Genomic DNA, 27,747 nt, shown 5'->3' on the forward strand with positions numbered 1-27,747 from the left:
GAGTCAATGGCAGGAGGAAAAAAAAAGGAAAGACAAACATACAGACAGACAGAGACAGAGACTGAGAACAAACCATGATTATGCTGTTATCTCACCATGTTATACTCATTTGGGAGGTACTGGAAAGAGTGCTGATTTTATGAGGTGACCTGAGCACATATCCCTATCAGCTACAGTCATTACACAAATAAGCTTGTGTGATTCGTCGAGGAATGATAATCCAAGAGCTGAGGTGAGCTTCAAAAGAGACAATGTCTATGAACTAAGTAATGTGAAATCGTATGTATACATAACTTTGTTTACACTGTCTCACATAAATACCTATACACTAAGTTCCTGCAATGCTTATCATTTCTCTCCGTTTGCTCATACTGTCCTCCTGTGTTTCAAGCTTATCTGTAACCTGCCCCTCCACCCATTAATGCTGTCAACAAACTCTTACTGAATATCTGTGTGTGCTCAGGATGGCAGCAATTATAAACAGTAAGAGAAAGTCCCTGCCCCGAGAGGATTTCCACTGCAGCCAAACTGTCACAGGTGCATCATGAAATAAAGGCAGAGGCAACCAAATGTGACATAGGGGTTGGGGTAGGCAGACACGGTTTCAAACCTCAGCTCCGCCATTACTGGCTGAGTGGGTCAGATCCACTCTCCACCCCAAATCCCCTTGCTCATGGCTCTGGGAGACCCATATATAGGGACAGCTTTAACAGGCACAGGTAGTGCCTGCTGGCTCCTTACTGGGTTTGACTCCCAGAGGAGCTTGGAGACAGAGAGTAGAGGCAGGCAGGCTGGCTTCCTTCCTGAGCCATGACTTAGGACCTGCTGGCTCCTACAACCTGAGCTCTCTGCTCCTCTCAAAGTGGCCCTCAAGACCGTTTTCTCCTTCCCTCCTCCTTTTCGCCCTGGGGGTAACAGCCCTGCTGCTAACTAGTCCCGAAAAACTGCACTATCCCCTGTGGCTTCCTAATGCTGCCCACATCTTTCTAAATGATTCTCTATTAAACTGTTTTCGAGCTGCTTCCTTTGTGTGAGCCACCTGTTTCCTGCTGGAACTTGGACTCGACCACAAGATGGACGTTGACTGGTCTACAAGGTGGACTCTTAAACTTCTGGAGACTTTGTTTGCTCATCTGTAAAATAGGATTAAGTGTAATCTCTTCTTGGTCCTAGGCAACTTCGGTTAGGAGAAGGCTTTGGAGTACAGGGAAGACTGAGCAGGGAGAAGGACAGATCAGGGTTCAGATCTGATTTCTGCTCTCACAAGTTGAGTGACTACTGGCATTTGGCAACAAATTTCTTTGCAGTTCAGTTCCTTGTGGGTAAAAGGATAATAGCCAATGTTTACTAAGACGAAGTTTTGGCTGAAACCTCAAAGATGGGGACAAAGCTAAGTAGCCATGTCTTCTAAAGACAGGACCTCGACCCCTCTCCACAAGAATGCCTGGTCTGTATCCAAATCAACATTCCCAATAGCTTGTTTATAGGAAGGCTAGAAGCTTCCTTAGAGAAAAGGAATTCTTCCAAGGAGCTTAGTAGTATTGGGTATGGCATTGCTTCCATTCACCCACAACAAGATGAGGACATCTAAGATAATTGATCTTGGAGAGAGGATTCATTTGAAGAGGGCAGGCTGGATGCTTGTAGGATGTGGAGATGCAGGGACTGGTCCCAAGCTGTCCAGTCTTGGAGCATAGTGGAATTCTTGGGAGATCTTCAAATATGTTCTGTTGGCATTGGTTGCTAAGAGACTGGTGCCTAGCACTTGCTTGGAGAAGGCTGGGGCTGGGGCTCGTGAAAGCTGCCCACGATGGCAAAGCAGGTATGTGGGCATTTTACTAGGGCCAGGTGAATGCCATGGAAAGCAGCCAGCTTAACTTATCTGCTCAAATGGACTGGGGTACCACGAGGTACAGACACTGAGAGAAGTCACAAGAGGTTAGTAGAGTGCCTTGCCAAGTCAGGGTCTCGAATGAAAGCCACCATTTGGATCCTACTATTTGTAGGGCCTTCAACAGCTAAAAGGACACCAAGAACAGCATCCGCCATGAGATCTCTCATCCTTCTCACTACTCTAACCTTGGAATATCCATCGGCAATTAGGCGAGTCAGGTAAGAGGTGGAGCAAAGATTGTTGAAGAACAGATCAAAGGCGCTATGTCTTTTCTGGTACCTGAGCATCTGAATACACCTGAGCCGGGCAGAAGGGAGAAGCTCTGAACTGGATATGAGATTAAATTTTGATTTCAATTGGACTGGACATTTTAATACTTACAAGTTACCAGGAAGCTATAGACTGTCCCCAATATGCCATCAGGGGAAGGAAGAGGCAAATGAGTGTGAAGGCGATAGGGAGAAAAAGAAAGCTATTTCCTGACACTATCAACCAGGTCCAACCTATTTCCAACAAACCTATTGTATTTACCGTGCAGAGTATTTGTCAAAAATAAGTGAAATGACATGAAGTCGTGCCTGGAACAGTGCATACTTGTGAAAAGCAACAGTATTAAGATTCCAGTGTATATGTTACAGTGTGAGTGAACAACACACGAAGTAGTCACATCCCAACAGTTGATGTAGAAGACTGGCTGCCCACAGTGAGCTTTGCTCCAGGGATCTGTTTTTAGGGGATCCCAGTTTCCTCCTGGAAGCAGCCTGTCCTGCTTTTTGGACCTGGTTGCCCTTTCAGAACAATCAAATTCTTTCCGTTAAGAATAGAATACCTAGGTGTCTATGTTCTTTTCGGCTTCTTTTTCACCTCCCTTTAGTAATTCACTAACTCTATCGTTTAACTATTACATCCTTTAAAGGCGAGTTAGGTGAGCAGGCTTGCCTGGATTGAACAGGTGACGAAACGCAGGCTGGGGCATTAAGAAATTCGTCAAAATTCACATGTAGGACACAGACCTTGAGACTTTGAGAAGACTCACTCCCTGGTTTTGCACACTCAGCGAATGTCGAGTGGCTGTTCTCGTAAGAGCACATTTGTGGCAATACACAAAAGCCATCAAAGCTTCTGTGTAATCAACATATCCCTTCCTGGCTGTACCCGTGTGGCAGGCACGGAGGGTGAGTGCCCATCTTTAACCACTTCATGGCTAGTATTTTGGAGACCACACAGATTCAGAAAGCCAGCTGGTATCCGAGTGGGGGCTACAACTGAGCTTCAACTGCCACTACTCCTTCGCCACGCCCACCACCATCCCTGTGCGTGGGTCTTGCGACGAGAGTAAGACTGCTGTAAGCCAAGGAAAAAGGGAGTTTCTTCCCCTCTCTTTTTTTTGCCTAAAATATACTTTGTACAGTTTACAGAATGTTTCAACTAACCCTCCACGTTAGTGGTTCTTAATGTTTTGGAAGATGTGCACAACCATGGGATTCTCCTGAAAGACTTGGAAATTTTTCTCAGAAAGAGAAGCCCATGGAAGACAGAGACACAAAATTGGTCTAAGTATCAGAAGGTTCATGAACACTATGTATAGATCTTTGCACATCAGTAAACTCCAGGCTGAGATTCCTGCACTCATACAAGTGGGAGAGAACCAGAGGATCGATGAATCCATCATGGTTCCCCTTCCAAGCAGGGCAGGAGAAGAGAGGACAAGGTCTCTTGGATCAACGCTACTGAAATGTGCCCTACGGGAAGTCCTCGACTGAGCCTTCCCCAGGCACTTTCACTCAGCAAACAGCAATGTTTACCAGTGCTACACAGTTCAGGGAAGTTTGCTTCAAGTCCAGCTTGCATTCCTGACTGTGATTCATGTTATATGGATCGCCATCATGCACAGGAACCAAGTACCATCCTTGGCTGCTGGATTTAATGAGCACATTTTGTTTTAATGTTTAGCTAATAACGCCTCGAAAGAAAGCTGCCAAATGCCTCATATTTTGTGGCCCCTGATTCCTGCATCCTCCCTCCTCCTCCACCACCCGGGATGCAGAGGAGACTGATGAGCTCATGTTAGAAACACAGTGAACACAGAGTAGGGACAGTCCCTGTAGAGAGAGTCCCTCCTTGTCAGACCATAGGTGGGTGTCAGCGAGGGAGCTGATACAGAGAGCCAGGGGGAGTATGTCCGCCATTTTGTCTGTTAAATGCTGTCTTCACCGGCTTTACCACTAAACACACTGCTTTTGGTGGAATGAGGGGTGGGAAGCATAGGAACGAGAGCAAGGTATGAGACTCTCGTGGTGAGAATGATGAAGGCAAGAAGACTCGAACTTTTACAGGCTGAGAAAGCTGACCGGAAAAACAAAACAAAACAAAAAAGATAAAGAAAAAAAAATCACAACTAACCCAGAGATGAACTACTTAAGCACCATCTCATGACCTGGTGTCACCCCGGGCTTAGGAAGGCTCAGCAAACCCCTGCAGCAAGAGCTTTTACCTCAGAGAGGACGAGGAGGGGTGGCTTTTAAACCTTCCTTCGTAACCCTTACACGTGGGGTGAGAAGCCTGCTCCGTTGTGTTGATTTAATAACAGAGGTCACCTTGCTACCTGCACAGCTTTCTTCGTCGGCTTTTTTCTCAAGTGGGAAGCTTAAGACCTGTTTGTTGTTTAGACGGGACTGTCTGGAAGCAAATGCGTTCAAATAATGGAGGTAGCGAAACGTTTCCCCAGGGGAGGTTGCGTCCTCGTTATCATGGTCACTGTCATCATATCATCATGGTTACCTTGCCAGATGCAAAAACAGTATTGAGTGTGCGTGCGCGCGTGTGTGTGTGTGTGTGTGTGTGTGTACAACTTCCCAGAAATCCTGCAAATGTAGGGACGTTTAGTTGTCCTTTCATGTGTGAGCACACTCAGGCTCCCGAAGACTCGATGGCCTCCCCGGGGACTCTCACTTCACTCAAAGATCAATAGCACCAGAATGATGTTCCTGATGTCATTGGCTACCAAAACCCTCAGGGTTCCATTATTTGCTCTGTTTCCAAAGACTGATTTAACCAATGGATTTGCAGATGGTAGCTACTAAGTGTCAGACGTCTTGCTGGGTTGTAGGGACACCAAAATGACAAGCCACCATCCTCAGGAAGCCCACAGTCTAGTAAAGGAAACTATCAGCTGCTGAAATATTTGGGAATCTGTCTTAACCACTAAAGCACTATACATATAGTGGCTGCCGTGGTTGCACTAAAGCAATGTGTCACTCTCCTCTTTCACCCATTTCTTGAGGAGCTGTGCCAACCTCACGTATAACCTTTATGTTCCTTATCGCTTTTCCTCTGGGCCCGACCTCCAGGCTGCAGGTGAAAGTCTGCATCTGGTCTCTATGTTCCTTTCTGCTGGTTCCCTGGTCACTGTTCTGTGGCCCTGTCTGTCCACCACGAGCTGCTCGACCGCGGGCCTTCACCGGGTCCGGTCTTGCCTGTTAGCGCCTGGACCCGATTTCTGAATCCTGTGACCAGTGACTCAGACAACTTTTGGAGAGGAGGGGGAAGTCAAGGAACCAGGTCATAAAGGCCCCTTAGGGTGCTGAAGAAGCGTCTGGCTCTGAGGAAGTGCCCAAGGAGAGGGTAGAATAAGTTTGTAGAGTGTAGTGGTTATAAGCAAGGACTGAACAGGGGCGTCTCACAAACTTTTTCTCAGAAGTCTTTCTAGCTATATTGGAGCAGTAATTAATCGCTGTCTGCCTTGGTTTCTGGGGAGTTAATAATAATAAATCCCTTACAGGGTGACTCAAAGTAGTGACTGAATTATCAGAGCAAAGTAATTACCGTTGTACGGTACTTTGCCATTTAATTGAAAAAGTCTTAGATTGCCGTATGAACACGCGATGACATGTGGTCCCCGTGGCCTTTGTGCTGGGCGTGTGCAAGTGACTGGCCCAGATCCACTCTCCATTCTTCTCTGTGCCCCAGGAGGCCGCCTGGAGGAACCCATCAATGGGTTCTCTTGCCATTCGGCTTCTTGTAGGCTTTGGCTAATTATCAACACCAGCAGAAGAGGGAGGAGTGTGAGGTGGGGTGTTTATTCTGAGTCACACCTGGAGACGGCCACCTCCTTCCTCTTTGGGTCTGTCTCATGTCAGGCAGCTTTCTCCATACTGGTCAGGCCCTCTCTGTTTCTGTTCGATATGCCACTCTGTCCCTCTTTCCCTTGGACCTGGGGATGCAAAGGAACCTTGTTCTTATCAGCCCTGGTACTGGCCCTCAGGGTTTCCTTATACCCACACGTGACATCAGGAGTCTCTCCATGAAACTCGCCTTGACTGTGACTAACCTGAAGGGCATGTCTTCTCCCAGGAACAAGACTGAAGCCACTCCCTTCACTTTGCCTGAGATGCTGCTGCTTGCTCCAAAAGAGGGCCGGAGTCCAGCTTTGAAGTTCTTGTCTTCTGGTTGGAATTTCTGTTGGCAGGATAATTGAGAACGAAGTACTAGTTAAAATAAATTACCCTGGGGACGATAGGTCCTGAAGGAATAAAGGGAAATGTTGCAAGGAGATTTTAGCCCTAGAGATGAACAAATCCTAAGGGAAGAGCTGACAAATGGAATCAGGAACCACCTACCTCAGTTCTCATACCTCCCCAAATCCCCCTACCACATCTTCCTCCCTGTCTAGCACCTCCAGGTTCCCTCCCCTGCCACCCCCCAGGACTCCTGAGAGCAGATCTGGGACCACACTGGCTCTGGGGCAGGGCGGGGCTGAGCAGAACAGATGTTCAACTTCACTGGTAACCGAAGAAAGGAAATTAAATAGCAATAATGGTTTTAAAGAAATGAGGAATGCTTTCTAAGCCAGGACACATTTTTAGATTCACAGGTTAAATGAAAAGACTTCTGGTGTCAGCTCAGAGATGTAGAGAACCGGAAAGGACAAAGGGGGAGAAGCGGGGAGGGCACAGGGCTGTCCTGGAATCTGGGAGAAGCAGGCATTTGTAAAGGAGACACAGGATCCAAGAATTTGCTCATTTACTACCCCGGGGCCGATGCCAGGTAAGAAGATTCAGTTAAACTCATGTGTGGTTATATGTGTTATGTGAAAAATACACAGAGATAAACACACACATGTATATAAATTCACTGATGCAAACATGTGGTGGGTAAGCATTAATTCGAGTTTAGGGTACTGTAAATTATACCATGGCTGGTTCATTTCACAACGTGGGTTTAATCATTCTCATTCAGCCCGTTGTTACCTGTACTCTTATTTTACATTTTATTCATCTAATTTTTTAAATGTTTATTTATTTTTGAGAAAGAAAGAGCACAAGCAGGGGAGGGGCAGAGAGAGAGAGACACAGAATCCGAAGCAGGCTCCAGGCTCTGAGCTGTCAGCACAGAGCCGGACGTGGGACTCGAACTCACGACCCACGAGATCATGACCTGAGCCGAAGTCGGACGCTCAACCGACTGAGCCACCCAGGTGCCCCAATTTTACATTTTATTTTTAAATATTTCCAACTTACGTAAGAGGACAGAGAGTATAGACATCGACAGAGCTCTCGCTCCCCAGGTTTAACCAAAGAGGATGTATGTCACCTTCCACGCTGGCCACCCCTCCTGTGTTTAAACACGGCCGCCCCAGCTCCTTGGGTTCAGCCGACTTCCGGGACAATGCCTACCCCATCTTACTGCCCACGCCCGCCGCACCATGCCTGGACAACTGCAGCCCGTGTTCTCCTCCGGTTCTAGCAATCCACCCCCTTCCTCTCCGAATGGAACTCAGTGTGGTGAGGCAGAACATCAAAGTTCATTTTTGTTTCTCTTGGAGCTGGTGAGTTTTTGTTTTCATGTGTAAGCAAAAGGATCTTCTCTGAGCCTCAGCTTTGAAACAGAAGTTGGCTTGTACCCGGCCTAAAATAGCATGCTTCCTGTCACACAAAGACCTTAATGTTACAAAAAAAAAAAAAAAAAAAAAAAAACCTCTTGGTTTTTGAAGCTCTGATTTGTACTAACTCATTTAACGAATTGTTCCATTTGTCTTTCCAGCAACACTGTGAGATGGATGGGGTGAGCCCTGCATGACAGACGGGACCCAGAGAACGGGAAAGGTCACCAGCTTACCCAGGTATACAAATGTATATCTGTCAGGCATCAAAGCCTGCACTTTCTTTCTTTCTTTTTTAATGTTTATTTATTTTGAGAGAAAGAGAGAGCACCAGCAGGGGAGGGGCAAAGGGAGGGGGGTAAAGAGGACCCAGAAGCAGGCTTCGAGCTGACAACAGAGAGCCCGAAGTGGGGCTCGAACTCACCAACCATGAGATCGTGACCTGAGCAGAAGTAGGACACTCAACCGACTGAGCCATCCAGGCGCCCCAACACCTGCACTTTGTTTTTAATGACGAAGGTACAGGTTGCCTTTTATCTTACAATATCTAGATCCATTACTCATAAGCCTTTTCTAGGTCTGTGGCTACATTCAAGGTAATTGACGCTGAAAGGTAAATGACCTCCACGTTCGTAAGGACAAGGGGGACTAGCCGATGGTTTTTTATAGCAAGACCTTTAATTCCTGGCTATGATATTATTTTGGACTTAGAGGAAAGATCCAGCAGAATTTCGTTACTATCTGCCTTAGGTCAGTGACATCAAAGCAGCCCTTGCAACAGTGATTTGGGTGAATGTAGATTCAATGCCTGCAGAAGGCCCTGGAGAGAGAAGAAATGCAGGGAGCAGGATGGGCAGAGGAGGATTCTAAGCAAGGATGTGGTCTCTGGTCTCGGCAGGATCCAGCCTTCACCTGATCAAAAAGGGAGCTCTGGAGCATGAAACACACCTGCTTAGTCATTGCCGCTTTGAGGCAGTGTGGAAAGACGAGAGATACCTTCTCACAGCAGTAGGGGAATTTGTGTGGGACCAAGTAAAGGGAATCTGGAAAGGGAACCAACATCCCAGCTCCACTGTCCTCGAACATTTGAAGGACTGATTGATGAGGGCCACAAGTGTCCATTTGCATTACAATGGAAAGCCGCAGCATCATTAAAAAGATCGAATTGGAACTAAAGAAAACCTGCTACCTTTTAGATGCTTGGACACGCTGAATAAGGAGATTAAGTAGAGGGAGGTGGGAAAGTTGGTCCTAAATGGTTAATTTCCTCTACCACTTGCAAAACCATTCAACTGAAGTGAAGTGAGAATGAGTTTGGTCCATGGCTGACTACCTTCAGAACCTTCTGCTATTCTTTGTGATGAAGCCTTCAAGGAAGGCCCCGTTGCCAGCCTTGAGATTGCTGATTTCAAGGCACTTCTAAGACAAAAATAAAAATTCCATTACTTTCTGCGGGAGGTGACTGTCTGCTCCTTTAGAGCTGGGCCGGAGGGAGCATTCAGAATACATTGCTGGGAGTAAATGGAATTTCTCAGCTATTTAAATTGCAATTCACCCCTGAAAACTCCCATTTTATCAAAACTCCTGGTTAATACTATTTTCCATGCTCAAGTATTCTCCCCAGATACACAGGCAGGAGATGCAGGAGTCCGTGGGAGACTGTGCCGGGAACAAAGTTCCTTTAAGGGGCCTCAGATACTAACATCCTTACTGCCGTGTAACAAACAAAACTTAGAAAGGCCTGAGTTTAACATGGCAGACAGGTGTGCAGAAGGACAGCGGGTGTTCTACAGGAATCAGAGGATTTAATCTGCCTCTCATTAGTCGTACGCCCATGAGAAAGTCATATGGTCTCTCTGAGCCTTTAAGTTCTCATCTCTGAAATGTGTTTTGGAACACCTTCTTTGCTATCTCAAAGAACTGTCGTGATGATTACATTAGGTTAATTTATAGATATGATTTATATACAACAGTGCTACACAAAACCCTACAATTAAGACTATGGTAGGCAAAATTCTAAGACAGCCCCCAAGAATCCCATCCCCTGGTGTATGTACCTTATATTATCCCTCCTCCTTGAGTGTGAGTATGTCCTGTGAATATGATAGGCTAGTCACTCCCATGATTAGACTATGTAGCTTAAGTCTCTATCTTAACAGACAGAGGAGAGGCTTTTCCTGCTGGCTTCAAAGAAAGTAAGTTTCTAGGCCATGTTAGGACCTGAGGGTGGCCTTGAGGAGACGAATGGACTGTCAGCCAGCGAAGAAACAGGGACCTCAGTACCGCAACCAAAACTCAAAATCTACCAACAACCTCAAGGAGGATGAAAGGAGAGCCCAGGCTCAGAAAGAACTCGGTCCAGCCAACACGTTGATTTTAGCCTCATAAGACCCTGAGCGGAAAATCCAGTTGTTCTGTGCCAAAACTTCTGACCTATGAAAACCATGACATAATAAATGGGTGTTGGTTTAGCCTCCAAGTTTGTGCTAATTTGTTACGTAACTATAGAAAGTGGATATACAACTGGTTGTTCTGAAATGGTTGATTGAGGACCTCTGAAACCCGCTTCTCCATAACGGCAATGAGAACACTAGTGAAAACTGTCAAAATTAACTGTTTCGTAACTGAAAAATCACCAGTGGCTTGCAACAACCCCAGCAGCATTTACTCAAGAAAAATGGCCGAATCTCAACAAGGACAGGGAGTATCGTGGCATTTTAACGGGACTTAAGCCCATCACCCTCTCCCCAGCACTTCAGTAGCATCGAAAGCCAATAGCCTCACAATTACAGTAGCTGTGAAAAATAGCAGATTAGCAGCTACTGAAGAAGGCAAAATGGCTTTGGAGCTTCTAGGAAGTCCCATTCCTAGAAACTGTCGCCATGTGATCTGTCTGGCAGTTCACGGAAAAGCTCCACTTTCAAGAATGCCTTTATCTAATCTAATCAGAGCGTGCTTTCTGAGGAGCCCCACCCACAGAGTATTTGTCAAATATAATCAGTGGCAATTGTTTAATATCACAGCTGCCTGAGGATGTGTTAACAGTTGGAGCTAACAAGTGGCAAACCAAAAGTATTAAAAAGAAAAGCAAAACTGGGTAATGAGATATCATAGGCATCTTTGAAAAGCTCCAGCATATTCCCGGGAGTCTAGAAGCCCATGTGCATATTCAGGACTGTTGGGTATGCCCAGGAAAGCCTTGAGAATGTCCTACTCTCACCTCTGGTTATCTTCAGTCTCTGTGTGAGCAAGGAGTTGAGCACAGACTAGAGTTGTAAATTGCCTGCCAGAGCACTGAAAACATAACTCTACACACACACACACACACACACACACACACACACACACACACCTTAACAAGGCTGGAAGATTATTAGTTTGAGTAATTTTATGGAAACCTCTTGTCCAGTCATCAGTTAACCACTAGGCTAAATGAATAGAAACTTCAGTAAGTTACACATGACATAGAATACATATTTTACACAAAGAGTCCAGGAATGTCACTAAATTAGCAAACAGTGGCAACAATAACAAAGCTCAGAGAAGAGAAGGAATCTGAGTTTCAGAACTGACACGCCATATTATTTTAAATGTCCAGTTTTCAGTAACAATAGCAACAAATACAAGACATGAAATGAAATAGGAAAGTATGGCCCACACACAGGAAAAAAAAATAGTTTACAGAAACTGTCCCTGAGAAAGCCCAAAATACTGGACTCACTAGGCAAAGACTTAAATCAGTTATCACTGATATATTCCATTCCACTTGGTCATGATGTGTTATCCTTTTTTATATATGCCTGCATTTGGTTTGCTTATGTTTTGTGAAGAATTTTTGCATTTATCTTGATGAGGGATATTAGTCTAAAGGTTTTTGCTATTTGGGAGGCATTTCAAAATAAAGCAAACCCACAGTTTTTCCCGAGTGTCTATTCTGTCCACGAACATAAGCGCATGTTTAATTGCTATGTGACTTTGGACAAGTTATGTGACCTCTCTGAGCCTCAATGTCCTCATCTATAAAATGGGAATAATGTTAATATCTGCTTCATTGGGTTGTTATGAAGATTGAATGAGAAAATATGTATTAGGATAGGTTGAATTGTTGTCTCCAAAAAAGATATGCTGAAGTCCTAACCCTCAATATCCCAGAATGGGACTTTATTTGGAAATGGAGACATCGTAGATGTGATTAGTTAAGATGACAGTAAGACGTGAGTAAGGTAGGCTCTTCCCCCAATATGACCAGTGTCCTTATAAAAAGGTAACTAAGTGACAACACAGACACGTGAGGGAGAACGCCATGTCACAACAGAGATGGAGATTGGAGTTATGCTACCGTAAGCCAAGGGATGCCTGTGACTACCAGAAACTAGGAAAAGGCAAGGAAGAACATCTCTCAGAGACTTTCAAAGGGAGTTTGGTCCTGTCAACATCTTGACTTTGGACCTTCTAGCCTTCAAAACTGTGAAACAATGCATTTCCATTGTTTTAATCCACTGAGTTTGTGGCATTTTGTTATGGAAGCCCTAGGAAACTAACGTACGTGCGACGCTCTGAGAACAATGCCAGGCGTAGGATAACTCCATAGTTGTTTGTATTAATTTTAAAACAATTTCATAAGTTAGGTAATTAGTCTATTCTGGCTACCATATCAAAATACCGCAGACTGGGTGGCTTAAACAACAGAAACTTCTTACAGTTCTGAAAGCTGGAAGTCCAAGGTCAGGGTGCCAGTGTGGTCAGGTCTCTGCAAGGACTCTACCTTCTTGCTGTATGCTCACGTGGTGGAGACAGGAAGCAGGGTCTCTGGTGTCTCTTTTTATAAGGACACTCATCTCATCATGACCTCATCTAAACTTAATTGCCTCTTTTTTTTTAATGTTTATTTTGAGAGAGAGAGAGAGAGAGAGAGCACAGCAGGGAGGGGCAGAGAGAGAGAGAGAGAGAGAGGGAGAGACAGAGAATCCCAAGCAGGCTCCATGCTGTCAGCACAGAGCCCAACGTGGGGCTTGAACTCACGAACTGTGAGACCATGACCTGAGCAGAAATCAAGAGTCAGACGCTTAATCGACGGAGCCACCTGGGCGCCCATTAAACCTAATTACCTCTTAAACGCCCAACCTCCAGACACCATCACACTGGGGGTTAGGGCTTCAACATATGAATTTTGGGGAGCACAATTCAGTCCATAGCAGTAGGTATTATTAACTCCATGAAAATGGAGTCTCAGTGAAATTAGTACATGAAAAACTATAAAAGGACAATGGTATTAAGAGGAGAATATTCTTGTAGACATGTGAATTCCTCATGGGCATTTTCACACACAGCCATCCATACATATACATCCATGTATATTCCATAGTAACAGTCATGTTATAGGTCCTGAATTCAGAGCCTGAGTTCAATTCCACTTTCTGCCAATCATGAACTTGGGACCTTGGGGAAGTTACTTAACTGTTCGGAGTCTCAATGTCCGTTACCTGCAAAGGGGAGAATTCCTAATTTCATGGAGTAGTTGTGGGCACTAAATGACAAATACATATAAAGAGTGTCCCAGAGTGCATGGCACAAAGCAGACATCGATTAAGAGTTTGGACATCAAAGATACATATACAAACTTATTTGATGCCCGTGTGATTGTTAGAACAGATTTGGACGACTTCCATATCCAACAATAAGTCACACAAACTATGGTTCATTCCCATAGATACTATTCAGGCACAAAACAGAATAAGATAGATTTTTTTTAACCTCCTGGGTTCTCTTCCCATCCCTAAGTGTTGTGTGACTTTAGGCAAGTGATTTAATCCCTCTGGGCCTGTTTTCCTATCTAAAATATGAAAATAAAAGCAGGACGTTTTTCACAGAGTTGTCATGAGGGTTACATGGCATATAGTCCATACAAGATGCTTAAAATCTTCCCAGGCACATAGCAAGTATGTGATAAATATTATCCATTATTATATTATAATTCCATTTGTGTGGAAGGAAGGAAGAAGGCTAATTGATTAATTTCTGGGAAAAGATATAAGAACCTGCTATTAGCTGTTGTTTCTGGGGAGTGAGAGTGGGAAGTAAGAGTGGGAAGTGAAAGAGAGAAGGGCTTCAACCTTCCCTTTACCCCTCGGGTGCCATTGGGAAAAACCACCCCCGAATCATTAGCTCTACCCCTTCCCTCTTTCTCACATAATGAAGGCTAGACTGAATGGTAGGTGAGCACTTTCTTTTACTGCCAGCCAAGGCTGTTGTTCAGTCAGGACACATGAGTAGAGTAGCTAAAAGATCTCCGTTCTACTTGGTACATGGCCTCCTTGCCCCCATTATCCAGTAAGGAAGCATTAACTCCTTGCCTGCTGGGGGTGCTCTGAGAGCCTCTGGGATGCTGATTCACCATGACTGGTTTCTTTAGGCGCCTGTAATCCAAGTTAGTAAATATTTTGACTCACTCTTGGTGCTAGGCATTGAGCTCAGGGCTCTGCACCCATTGTATTCGACTCTAAATAAGTCTTCAAGGGACTTTTTCTTATTTTCCCAGTGATGAAATACAGATTACTTATTATATAACTGGCCCAATAGCACACCACTAATAGGAGTCTCTCTGGCTCCTAAGGACATGCTCCTCTCATTGTGTCTTTGCTTTCATTGGCTCATATTCTGTCTCTAAAAATATTCCTATGTTCTGCCTCAACGAGTTATTTTTAAAAAGTTAGTTTTACCAGCTTTGTAGTTCTGGCTTGTTCCAACTGGTTCAACAGTTTCCAGAGAAGAGCAGAATTATCATCAACTCTGTGAATAATTAACAAGTTGAGTTTGATCTCTGGACTAAAACTGACCACTGAACTTAATATTTGCCATGAACAAAAAGACAAGGAAAATTTCCCTAAATCAGCACTTTTTCCATGCCTGGAAGAGTATGGAGGCCAGAGAATCATTCTCACTCTGTTGCCCCTCTAGGAGATGAAGTCCCCTGCTCAAGGTCACAGGTGCTGAACCCAGCCTGGAGGCTGGGACTCTACTCTGTGGGGACTGGACAAGGTTTTGGAAATTAAATAGTCTCAGGCTGAAGTCATTATCAGTTGTGTGACATTGGGCAAAGTTACTCCCTCCTTCCCTCCACTTCCTTCGTCATTTGTAAATGGGGGTGGTAGTATTTATAGGTACTTAAGCTAATATTCTGCAGTGATATTAACATTTTTCAGCAGTCATCAACCAATCAAAGTGGTGCACATAGAACTTCAGCCGAGTGCTGGAGGCCCCAACTCTGCAGGCGTGTACCTGTTAGTCTTTGGGGATGTTGTGGGGGGGGGTCCCAGGGCAGAGGCAAGGTAGCCAGGAAAGTGGGAGTGCTGAGGGGGTGAGGGGCAGGTTTTGGGGAAGCAGATATTTATTAACTGCTATGGAAGTGTTTTAAGATTTTAACATCTGCTAGGCTGTTCAAATGGCTACAGGATGAAATAGGGGTCCTTCGCAATGTGAGTTTGCATTTATAGGGGAATTTACTCTGCTTGGTGCTGTGGCGAAACTTCTTTTCTCTCACATGATTCCACATAATCTTCACAAATACTCTGGAAGGGGCCACCTCAGGCCCCTTCTTTCGACGAGGAAACTGCCTCTCTGAAAGCTACAATAGCAGTAAGTGGTAGACCAGTGATCTGGATTCATGCTGGCCCATGCCAGAGCCAGCCATGCACCTCCAACAGGTGAGAGCAGGAAATCCTGGGCAATAGTGCAAAATTGAAGTTGAGAACATGGGTAGGAAAGGACAAGTAAGAGAGATGGGCTGCAGGACACTTCTTATGAGGAATAACAGAGCTGCTAGACTCACGGAGTCCTTGGCAAGAATGACATTAAAAACATGTATACCACTCCCATTTTGCAAATGGAACAAAATGCTGACAACAGATGAATCTGCATCAAGGGTAGATAAGAGTTTCTTTTGCATTATGCTTATTGAAGCAACTTTGAAATTCTGCCCAAATAATAAGTTCAAGTAAAAAAAAAAAAATCATAACCCTTTGTACAGAGGGCTTTGTCTTCTCTCAGCTCTTGGTCATCTGTCAGTTGGATTGTTCAGTTTCTTGCCTTCATTGACTCAGTTTTCAGAGTACCAGGGGCCACTGAAGAAGGTATAGGTGGAATGTTCCACCTCGCCAACTTTCAGCAGCACCGAGGAAATCTGAAGACAAGCTTTTGTGATTGTGTGACCTGGAAATGCTTGCATTTCCACTCTGATAACTGTGGGCTGAATCTTGTTTGGCCTATTTCACAGGTCAGCCATCTTGGACAAATCATGACTTCATATTAAAATAAGAATCACCGTGGCAACCTCCCAGGTTATACTGGAGATTAAATGAAATACCACTTGTAAGGCTGCAACCATGGGGTCTGGAGTATAGTATGTGCTCAGTGAACATTTTATTTCCTTTTCTCAGAAGCTCAATTTCTACACCTATTCAAGGAGAATGGTAATCGTATCTTAAAGAGAGGGTGCAGAGATTTAATTCAATAACCTGTGAAACATGCTTTAGCAATGCATAACATTACCAACACGTTAAATTAGTGTTTTCATTGCTAGAGGGAGATGATGAAGGTGGCTCAAATGTCCTCTTGTCCCTAGCTACATCTCACAGTTGAATGTCCCATTTTATCCTTATTACTTTCAAGTGTCTTTCAACTCTTTAACCTGATTCTTCCAACATGACTATTGAAGCATTATATATGCCTCATGACACAATTCACATCTCCCTATCATGCCTCGCCCAGGTCTTTAAGCTCCAAATGTGTGGTGAACATGTGCATTTCTGAAGGAAAGGCTAAGGAGGTGACAGGCATTCAAATGAAACGTTTGTCTAAAGTGATCTGTAAAGAGGTGAAACTATGAGGCTCTGGATATTTTTTCCCCTTACGAGTGAATCTTCAATTTCAGGATTTCAACGAGTCAGAAAACATTAGGGTGCAGACAGCTTTGGGGAGCCATGATTCTGCATCATCTTGTGACATGGTATCACAGTGCAGTTAGGAATTGTTTGGTCAAATTTAGTTTCAGATATGTACATACACACACATATATATACACACACAGGCACACACATACATATATGTAGGCATTTAGTTATGACACAGTTCATTTCTTATTGCAGGTCGATAGAGTGTCTGAAAATACTGTTCTAAAGCAAGTTAGAAAGACCTTGGTGTGTTTAGGGAAAAAAATATAGGACTGTGAGGCTGGAATACAGCTGCAAGAAGGAGTGATAAGAAGTGAAGTTGGCAGCTAAGCAGAGGCCGGATTGTGCAGGCCAACAGGTCACGGTAAAGAACTTAGATTTTATTCTAAGCACCACTGGAAGCCACTAAAGGGTGTAAAGCAGCATGTTGCACACTCCGATTAACATTTTTAAAAGCACAGTTTTGGTTTGCTCAAGTTCACATATTAGACTCTGGAATTTGTCAGGCCCACTCAATAACCAAGTGCTTTGGAGAGAATTAGAATGTTTGTAATGGAATAACACTGTAAACCGCTGATTTGAATTCTTGGAGATACCAATGAGATTAGCTCGGGCGGTAAAAAATAAAACTCCCATAGAAACTCAAACAACAATGTACTATTTTTCACCTGTAAGTAAGCGAATATTTTCAAACAGCTTTACTGTAATTGGCACAATCTTTTTTAGAGGGTCACGTGGTCATTCCTATCAAAACTTACATTTTGCATAACCTTTAATCCAGAAATTTCACTTCAATGATTATGTCCTTCAGAAATACTCCCATACAGGGGTGCCTGGGTGGCTCAGTCAGTTAAGCGTCTGACTTTGGCTCAGGTATGATCTCATAGCTTGTGGGTTCAAGCCCCACATCAGGCTCTGTGCTGACAGCTCAGAGCCTGAAGCCTGCTTCGGATTCTGTGTCGCTCTCTGCCCCTACCCTGCTCACACTCTGTCTCTCTCTCTCTCTCTCAAAAAATAAACATTTAAAAAAATTTCCTTAAAGAAACACTCCCATACATGCCAAGAACATGTATAGCAAAAATGTTTGTATCATTTATAATTAAGAAAAAATGGATATAGTTGAAATGCACATTAAGGAAAAAACGCATAAATAAGAAACAGAAACTTTTTACTATGAAATATTAAAGAGCTATTTAAAAAGAACGTTCTAGAAACTTTATGTACTAATATGAAGAAGGTTTGGATTTATTAACGAGTGAAAAATAGAACTATCACAGTAATATGGGTAGCATGAGCTAATTAAAAAAACTGGGCAGCTAAGCATATCTGAATATTCATAGAAAAAATTCTAGAAGGAATACACAACACATGTAATATTGATAACCCCTGGTCACATGTGGAACAAGGTGAAAAAAGGCAATGGAAGATGTCCTTTCTTTTACTTTATAGACTTTGCTATTTGAACTTCTTTTAAGCACATATTATTTTTGAACTGTAAAAAAAAAGTAATAAAATTATATTAATAAAAAAATATTCATAGGCTTAAAGGGCAGGCAGAGAGAAGCACTAACCCGGGAGGTAATAAAACAGTTACAGCTTTATGAGGATATGATGATGTCAAAGCCTGAGCTTCACCTCCTACGTTGTCAGGTTGGGGAGAAACTAAAGATTCCGATGAAATGATGCGCTTGGCTTGTTGGGGTGTGTGTGCATGTGAGCATACATGTATGTGCACATCTATTTATGATTTTCTTCAAACACCTGGAGCCAGAGAGTTTTAACCATTACAAAACTAAATGTCACATCATCTCCGACCATCTTAACTCTGGTTAAGTTTCTTTGGCTCAACTTGCTCCAATCCTAAATTCATCTGTGGGTTTTGGGTGAGTCGTGCACACAGGGCAAAAGGGAAAAGGGGAGAATGGATAATGACAGCAACCAATCCCTGAGCATCAAGCTTCCTCCCAGGACTATTTCCCAGTGATTTCTGTCTACTACCAGGTACTCCATAACCCCGCGTGGTGGGTAACACATCATTCCCCCTTTACAAATGAATACACCCCAGTCTCCCAAGCCAGGCGAGGCCATCTGCCCAAGCGGCACAGAAAGGGGAGGTGCCGGGCTGACAACCCAGGCCTGACTCCAGCACCGGGCAATGCTCTCCACTCCCTTTCCAATGAGAGCCTCTCAGCTCCCTCGAAACACAGAGAAAGCAGCCTCAACCTCACCTGTGTTGGAACTGCTTGGTTATGCCTAAAGGTAGCTGGAGGATGGGGCTAAAGAGAACAGAACACTTTTAACGCAGTGCAATTATGCTTTCAGAGCTTTCAATAATGTGCCCTGGTTGGCTGAAATCTGTATGCGCGCTACAAAAAAGAAAAGAAGGAATTACTAAGCAATTTATAGTATTTGTTCTCATGTCCCCCCACTCCCCCAACCTCGTACAGAGACAGATGTGTGTTTTGCTCCCAAAATAAAGGGTTGATGAGATGGGAGCAGGATTATGCCAGAACCTTCCTCTGATAAGACTTCCTCCTATCTACTTAACTTTGCCTAGGAAGCTCATTCTGGCCCCCCTTCCCTAATCCCACCACATGGGGTTAGCTGCTAACACCCCCACCCCTTGCCAGTGCTGCTATAACGCCTGGAGCCTGCCCGTTCTCCGTCCTATTTACTATGTGCCTGTCTTGCTCAGCGGAATGCGGGTAGGCACCTGGACACGGGGACCACGTGGTATTCCTCTTTCTAGCCCCAGTGGGTAGCAGGTTGCCTGGTCAGCCTCAATACGTAAAGAATGAATGAACACAATGCTAGCCAGACGCATCATTCGGAATGGCAAAGAAAACAGAAGGGTCCTGCAGAGAAGTGTCCCTTAAGGTTTGATAAAGAGCTGAAAATAGTCCAATTCTTAGCTTGGGAGAGAAAGGAAGGAAGGAGACATGTCTTGCGAAAAACTATTCCCAGATACTAGAATGGTGGATATACTTTTCAAAACCATAGAATGCACAACACAAAGAGTGAGACCTAATGTAACTATGGTTGCTAATGATGTGTCAATGTTGGCTCATCCAGTGGAACAATGTGCGAAACTGATAGTCATGCTGACCCTGGGGGAGGCTTTGTGGTTGGGAGAGGGGGGATATGGGAACTCTGTGCTTTCCACCCAATTTTGCTGTGAACCTAAAAAATAAATTTTGCTCTAAAAAATAAAGTCTATTAAGTTTTTTTTAAAGTACTAAAAGAGATGTCAGCACAAAGAACTGCCACCGTTTGATGCTTTATGGCTTTATGAACAACCTTGCTCTTACTGAAATATAAAAAGAAATAGACCCCATTAGAATAAAGTAGAATAAATCATGTGTATCCATTGAGATACAAGAGAATTCTCTCTCCGTGGGCTTTGATGTATCCACCAACAGTAGAGCCAGATAGCAAAGTGTACCCTAGCGTGCAAAAAAAAAAAAAAGAAAAAAAAAATCAGTGTTCAAAGAGCAAAATTAAAAAAAATTAAAAATGGAACAGCAACAAAAAACTTATTCTAGGAAATACTATTTCTAAAGGAGATACAGATTTACTCTTATCATTACCTTTTACTTCATCAATGGCCCAGATTTGGTTTCTAACATTAAATATTGTAACAAAACTTGCCAGTTCATAAAAACATTATATAGTCTCTACTTTTCATAATAAAAGTACTCCCTGAAGTTCAGTCATCCTAGTATTACTTTTTTTACATTTACATAGTAATTTTTTTGCATATTAATTTTTTACATGAATGAGGTTTAGGGCTATAGCCAAGGAATAAGTATTAATTAATTACAATCAATTAAAGCAACTAGCAACTTCTAGAACCATCTCAAAGGATAAAGTTGTACTTGGAATCTTGTCATGGACTGCTGTTGGGAGTCCTAAGTTCAGGGTCCTAGTGTGGTAAAGGGACTTGTTCAAGGTCATATATCATACTTGTAGCCACACCATTTGTGGCAGAGCCAATATGGCCACCACTCCATACCTACATGCTCCATGATGCACTCGATTTACGTTATCTCGTGTAAGCCGGTAAACAGACCTCTGGAGTACACCGTCCTACTAGCTCCAATTTTTAGGTCCGTCAAAGTGGCTTCAAGAAGTTATTCACTTGCCCACTGGCCACATAGCAGGCCAGGGGCTGGAGCCATGATATGAAGTCGGCCTGTGTGACCTGACTTTGGCCTTAAGGGGGAAAGGGAGTCACAGAAGCACAGAGAGGGACAGTTTCAGTAGGACTGTCACAATGCTCAGCCACAGGGAGGGTGGAGGTAATTAGGGGATGGTCAACATTCACCCAGGGCTGGTGATCGTTACTCATTATAAGGATGTAAAATCTCTCTTGGGAGAGCTGCTTCTCCTCTTCCTGACTCTTCTGGCTTCCAGGGTCACACTGCCCTCAGAGTTGCTGCAACAGGATGAAAATCTACCTGCTACTCAGATAACGCAACAAGCCAAATGTCGGAGCAGAAGAACGTTCTATGTATTCTTTTTGGGTAAGGAGGGAGGGGCAGCCAAAAGTGGGGAGTGACCAGATGATCTTCTAGTGGGGGAATCCTAGCCTGGGGCTTTGGAGACCAGCATTCCTGTTCCAGGCCAGAAGCTGTAGCTTATTAGCTACGTGACCACGGACAAATCGCTTCATTTCCCTAAACCTGTTTCCTCAACTATAAAATGGAGATCTGAGCATCTGTCCAGAAAGGCTGTTGTGATGATTCAAACTGGACATTGTGGACAAGGTGACCTCATCAGTGTTAATATTCTCACCACACAATCACTTCTAATTCTTCCTCAGCTCTCCAACACCTTAGTACCTTAAAAGTTCTTTGGAAATATTTGTTGAATTAATGAGTAAACGTAATAAAACGTAATAACAAGTTAAACGGTACATCTACTAAAAATCAAAGCTCAAGAAAACATTTCAAATGCTATAGCAGTAGTGAGACAACTAAAGTACTAATTAGTTATCTCTTTACCTTACCAATTTCTTGTATCTAGCTGAGAAATTCTCCAGAACTAAAGGGAAGATCTCTCTCCCAGAGAGTCACTTCATTCTGAATAAGGTTTTCAACACATACAATATCCTAGATTTTCTCTAGTCAATCATAATAGCTATTGATCTGCGCTTTATGTGCATGTTTCATTTTGTGCTTACAGCCACTTGAAGTAGATACTATTATTTTAGTCCGATTATATTATTATACACACTATATATTTATTTTCCAAGAATGACTGAAATGAATTGACCACCGTCGTAAGCCACACTGTACAGAAGATAAACTAAAGCTTCCAAGCAAGTATTTAACTTCTCCCACGAAGCTTAAGATTACGAGCTTCATAGTAAGCAGAGCGCAGAGGAGAGAAACCCAGGTAGTTTGACAGTCAGGCCTTAACCACTATTCAGTTCTTTGTTACCTAGGTCAGACTCTCTACCTCCAGTTTAGCCCAACTACTGAGAATCCTCAGTTATGAGGTTTAAAAAAAAAAAAAATGCACCTATCAAGACAATCAAATCTTGGGGGTTAATTACATTATTGTACAAGTTTCTCCCCAAAAGTAGCAGAGCTCATCTTCTGAGTCATTTATGGCCACACTTCACAAGCAAGGCATCAAAGACTTACTATAGCATCAGGGAAAAGACCGAAATTCACTCTACTTCATAACCTGGCTGGCATTTGAGTTCTGGGAGAGGGAAAGACAGTATCACTCACTTGCTCCCACTTTTCATTCTATCCTAAACCCACTGCTGCCTGACCCTATTCAAACCAGAGCTATGACAGTACCTTTAGATGATAGGAAGGCTTTCTACTCTAGCAAACCCAATCCCCAAATTCATTCACTCACTCAAACTCTGCTTTGTCCTACTGGAGTATGAAGCAAAGCCATTCTGAGAGCACTCAACATTCTTTTGTTCACTCCCCAGACTTCCCCACCCCCCACCGAATTAATGTAACCTGTGCACACTCTGAAGCCCCTGGCTCTCTCCTGCACCTCTTCCAGAGTTCAGCATAAATGCTTCTTCATGGAAGCCTCCACTGACTCATTGATGGAGAGATCCTCTTTTGTATACCCTGTACATTCCCATTGACTGAAATGAAATTCCTTACTGTGAATTCCTTTTTGGCAAGTAGTTACCTGTCTTACCTGTCAGAATGTAAGTTACATTGAGGACAGAAACCATGGATCTGGTTTATCTTTGTAGGTTAGGCACTGGGAATTTAGAAGCCTCCCGGTTAAGTACTTTGAGAGTATTTTATTAGCTACCTCCTTTTTGCCATCATTTGTACAATTTTGGTCTGAATTCTCCGAAGGGAGTACTTCAACTAAACCTACACCCAGGGGAATGCCAGCTGGTGTAGCCACTCTGGAAAACAGTAGGTTGGTTCCTCAAAAACTAAAAATAGAACTACCCTAGGACCCAGCAATTGCACTACTAGGCATTTATCCAAGGGATACAGGTGTGCTGTTTCGAAGGGACACATGCACCCCCATGTTTATAGCAGCACTATCAACAATAGCCAAAGTATGGAAAGAGCCCAAATGTCCATCGATGGATGAATGGATAAAGAAGATGTGGTATATATATACAATGGAGTATTACTCGGCAACCAAAAAGAATGAAATCTTGCCATTTGTAACTACGTGGATGGAACTGGAGGGTATTATGCTAAGTGAAATTACTCAGAGAAAGACAAAAATCATGACTTCACTCACATGAGGACTTTAAGAGACAAAACAGATGAACATAAGGGAAGGGAAACAAAAATAATACAAAAACAGGGAGGGGGACAAAACAGAAGAGACTCATAAACATGAAGAACAAACTGAGGGTTACTGGAGGGGTTGTGGGAGGGGGGATGGGCTAAATGGGTAAGGGGCCCTAAGGAATCTACTCCTGAAATCATTGTTGCACTAAATGCTAACTAATTTGGATGTAAATTTTAAAATATAAAAAAATAAAATTAAAAAAAAAAAACAAAAAACCCTACACCCATCTGCTTTCTTTGAAGACCTACCAACCATCAGCACTTTCCAGGGCTATCTTTGATTAGAATCTGTCCTAAACATAGGTGTGAAATTGATTTGCCCTGAGAAACAAACTCCAGGGCAGGGACTATCTCTCAAGGTGTTGCTTGAAACCTGTGTTCTAGTACCTAGACTAGAGCTCAACATCCTCCAGCCCTTCATAAATAGCTAGTAGTATCTTGTTGTGCTTGCAAATATACCCTAATCACTCTTGCATCTACTCTGCAGATAAAATTGCTACATTCGTTCAATAAGCAGTTTTCCCAGTTAATTCAGTAAAAGGAAATAAAAGCCCTTCTGCACATATTCTGGGCCTGTCCATTTTGGAGGTCCTTTTAAATGCCTCCAAACATGTCATTTTCCTACATTAGGCAGGCTCAGTCCACTTAGAGGAAATGGGAACAGCAGCCTACACCAAGATCACCCAAGTATAAATGCACATTCCGTATTAGGGTCCCCTCCCTTTACTTTGTGCAGTGAGAACCATGATAAATTGAGGACTCCCACTCTGGGGATAAATGGGCTCCCTGCCATGAAGCTTCCTACTCCCTTCTGCATTCACCTTTCTTCCTATTTACATTCTTCATAGGAGCCTGTTGACAAAGCCCAGGCTTTTGAATCTCACAGGTCTGTGGCAATGGTTTCAGGTGCTGGCCACCTCCCACACACCAGTCCCAGATGCCACATCTGCTCCTCTACCAACTACTGGCACCTGCCTCCTTACCATGCCAACAGGGCCATATGGTCACATTTGCCCATTTTCTGTAACTCAGCTACCCAAGGAGCATACTCCCTTTGTCTGAGACTCTGAAACTACTTAAGATGCAACTGATCTTAATACCAAAATGCCCCAGTGTAGACTCCAACAGGGGAGCGGAGTGATCAGCAATGTTCCCATTGATTCTGAAAATCAATGCGCTCAGAAAATTTATGTTTATGAGACATTTTTCATGAACACTGATAACCTAGAAGCGACGGGTGATGAAATTCTCACACCGCAAACGTAGGGCGGGCTTTGTCACTAAATGAATTCATCAAAATGTTTACTGAACAACGTAACGATGAAACACACTAACATTCTCAGAAAAATTGCAGCTTGATTTTGGACCGCATATGGCAGAAAAAGGTATACAAGTGGGAAAAAAATATAAATCCGGTTAACACTAATGGATGGTTTATTGGAAACCCTCAGAGCGCTTTTCAAAAGGACTTGACAGATTTTATTTTAATAAGATAGTGAAGAGGAAGTAGTTCAAAAGAGGTCATCAGTCTTTTATTTAACTAAACACTGCCCTTCATTTTGAAGGAAATGATACAATTTCAAATCGGAACCTCCTTCTCAAGAAGTGGTATGAGAACGTAACATTGATTTAACGTACAATCTTCAACAAAAATACAGTTTACACAATTCACCAGGAAATAAAACACACAGAGAATTTGCCGTATTAGTCAAAGGAATTCCCCATGGGTCACGGGAATTAGAGCTAAGAAGAGAACATGGTGAAAATCTGAATAAACCAGTCAAGTTCATAGCTACCACGATTTGAAAAAAAAATTCACAAATAAAACATAACTTTTCAAACAAAACCGTTCAAGGACCATGATCACAAGAGATTTTATTCTCATTTATATTTTAAAAAATGGTTAGACAATCACATAATATCAAGAGTCTTTGACACAGTGAATTCCATCTTAAGAAAAAAAAAATAGAAAACAAGTAGCATTAAATTTTCTTCACTCTCCATAGCATATGTCATATAAAATTAAAGTTTTGCTTCCAAAAATATGTTTCCATGTGGTTGTCGTGTTGTCTAGTGGTGCTCTTAGGGCCAGAAGCACCAAACACACGAGAAGTGTTAACCACCGAAGTGTCATTTTTTTCATAAAAACTAAAAACTTTCTTAAAGGTCTGGTGTAAAGTCTTCTGCTAGGCATTTTAGTGCTATAAAGTCATTTGAAATCACATGTGGAATAAAAGCTACAAAAAGTAGTTCTTTCAATACAAAAAGTCGTGTAGCTGAAGTTGTGGGCTTCTCTGACATACATAAGCAGTCTCAATAAAATATTTGCTCAAATAAGAAAATAGAATTTGTTTCATTACTTTTTAGTATTCGGTCCGGTCCGCGGCCCTGTTCATCCCTGCCACAGCTTCTCAAGAACGTCAGAATCAGTATTTCTTTCTTTCAGAGAACATACATACTTCACAGCGCAAAATAGTTCTGAAGTCTTATTACAAGGGAGAAACAGAAATTATTAAATATATCTTTTTTTTTTTTTTTTAAAGTGCCGGATGTAGCCATAGCCTGGACATGAAGAACTCACTTATCCACAACACTGCCACCTTGAGGAAAGAGCTGAGTTGATGGAGTTCCCCCCCCCCCCCCCCTTTTCTTGGAGCCTTCATTGGTTGGTTGCTCCTTTAAAGCATTAGAACTCTAACAAAACTTCCAGTGAAATCCTTCTTTGTATTTACACACTTCACTTCTCGGGTAGCCAGTAAAGACACATGCGTTACATGGGAAAGCCGTATCCGGAGTAGATAGATTTTCTCGTCCGGTTCATTTTCACAAAAACCTCTTCTCTGGAGGCAGAATGATACAACGGGCGCGGATTTCACAAGTTCTTCCTTCAAGGTGAGACTTCTCACAGAAAGCAGTTCCTCTGGGGCGCCCGGGTGGCTCTTGGTTTCACTTCAGGTCATGATTTCATGGCTTCGAGGGTTCAAGCCCTGTGTCAGGCTCCGCGCTGACAGTGCGGAGCCTGCTTGGGATTCTTTCTCCCTCACTTTCGGCCCCTCCCCACTCGTGCTCGCTCTCTCAAAATAAATAAGTAAAAACTTAAAAACAAACACAAAAGCAGTTCCTTTTTAACAGACTGTCACTGCTGTTACCTCCATGTGACCAATGACATTCACTTTCCAACTGAGGGCAAAGGAGGGACACAGAGATGGGGGAGTGAAAGCTGGCCAGCCAGCCCAAAACTGCTAGAAAGTGCCGTTCTGTTCTTCTCCTTCTGGCTGTCCGCACATTGGTCTTTCGACTACTGCGTTAAGCATAAAAGAAAATCCAGATCTGTTAGGTATGTTAGCCTCTCCTAAAGGTCTCTTACCTGGCTCGGCTTTTCCATGAGCAAAAGAATGTAGACGTGAAACTGTGACATTATTAAGCATGGAAAACTAGATCTACATTTCCACAGGTGACTGGTAGCTCTCCAAAGTTCCAGACTAGGGCTGAGTGTGGTTCATCTTTAGCAAAGTGACAGGACCTGTTTGGTGATCCTTGTGAGAACAGGGAACACAGCTAATGTCCCTGAAATTAAATTATTTCATATTGAGGTGCTACGACGGTCTAGGCTTTTAAAAATTATGGCCTCAGCTTCCAAGTTTGAAAAAAGTATACCAGGACGTCCTTCAAGTCTTGTTGCCATGAGTTAGAAATCCCCGGGGGAGAAGGCCCAAGGACCACAATAGGATGTTCACACAGAATTCCAATCCAACTGTGAGTCATTCACAAAAGGACTTGTTTAGTGTTCATCTATAAGGATTCCCAAGAGAAAGAAAAACTTCACTCAACTTTTGAGACGGCATTAGCAATGCCAATCTGCAGCAGAGAAGAACTGTGAAATCAAGGGCATACACTATCAAAGAGCTCACAGGAATACAAGAGATGGGTTGTAAAAATGCTCTAAAAGTCCCGCAGTAAAGCACACAGGATCAGCAGCAGATCCAAACGGTATAGGCCAGCCTGTGGCTGACAGATCTCACAACCCTAACCCGTGCCTTAGGACTGTCACCAGATTTGGTGCTGACTACACCAGGTGGCATTTAATTTGTGATGGCTGTCACCCCTCTGAATTGCAAAAGCGCTCTGAAGGGGTGTTCTCCAAGGATCAAAGACACTGCTGCAACAGAACAAGACTTTGCATCTCGAATTAAATTGCATCAGGTGTGGCTAGCGAAACAAACACCTTAT

General features: G+C 43.2%; 1 long non-coding RNA gene across 5 annotated transcripts; it reads left to right on the forward strand.

Annotated features, from left to right (window-relative positions):
• Window positions 1–181: 181 nt before the first annotated feature.
• LOC102950541 lies at window positions 182–26,265 on the forward strand. Of its 5 annotated transcripts, none has more exons than XR_006213291.1 (3): window positions 182–4,602; window positions 7,937–8,015; window positions 26,061–26,265. It is a non-coding gene; the product is annotated as an uncharacterized LOC102950541 (long non-coding RNA). The 5 variants fall into 5 exon arrangements; XR_006213290.1 differs by lacking the exon at window positions 26,061–26,265 and adding an exon at window positions 9,935–12,350; XR_006213287.1 differs by lacking the exon at window positions 26,061–26,265 and adding an exon at window positions 8,526–9,225.
• Window positions 26,266–27,747: the final 1,482 nt, after the last annotated feature.

Source organism: Panthera tigris, chromosome F2 (genome assembly GCF_018350195.1).
Source record: "Panthera tigris isolate Pti1 chromosome F2, P.tigris_Pti1_mat1.1, whole genome shotgun sequence".
In the NCBI taxonomy this organism is placed as follows: Eukaryota; Metazoa; Chordata; class Mammalia; order Carnivora; family Felidae; genus Panthera; species Panthera tigris.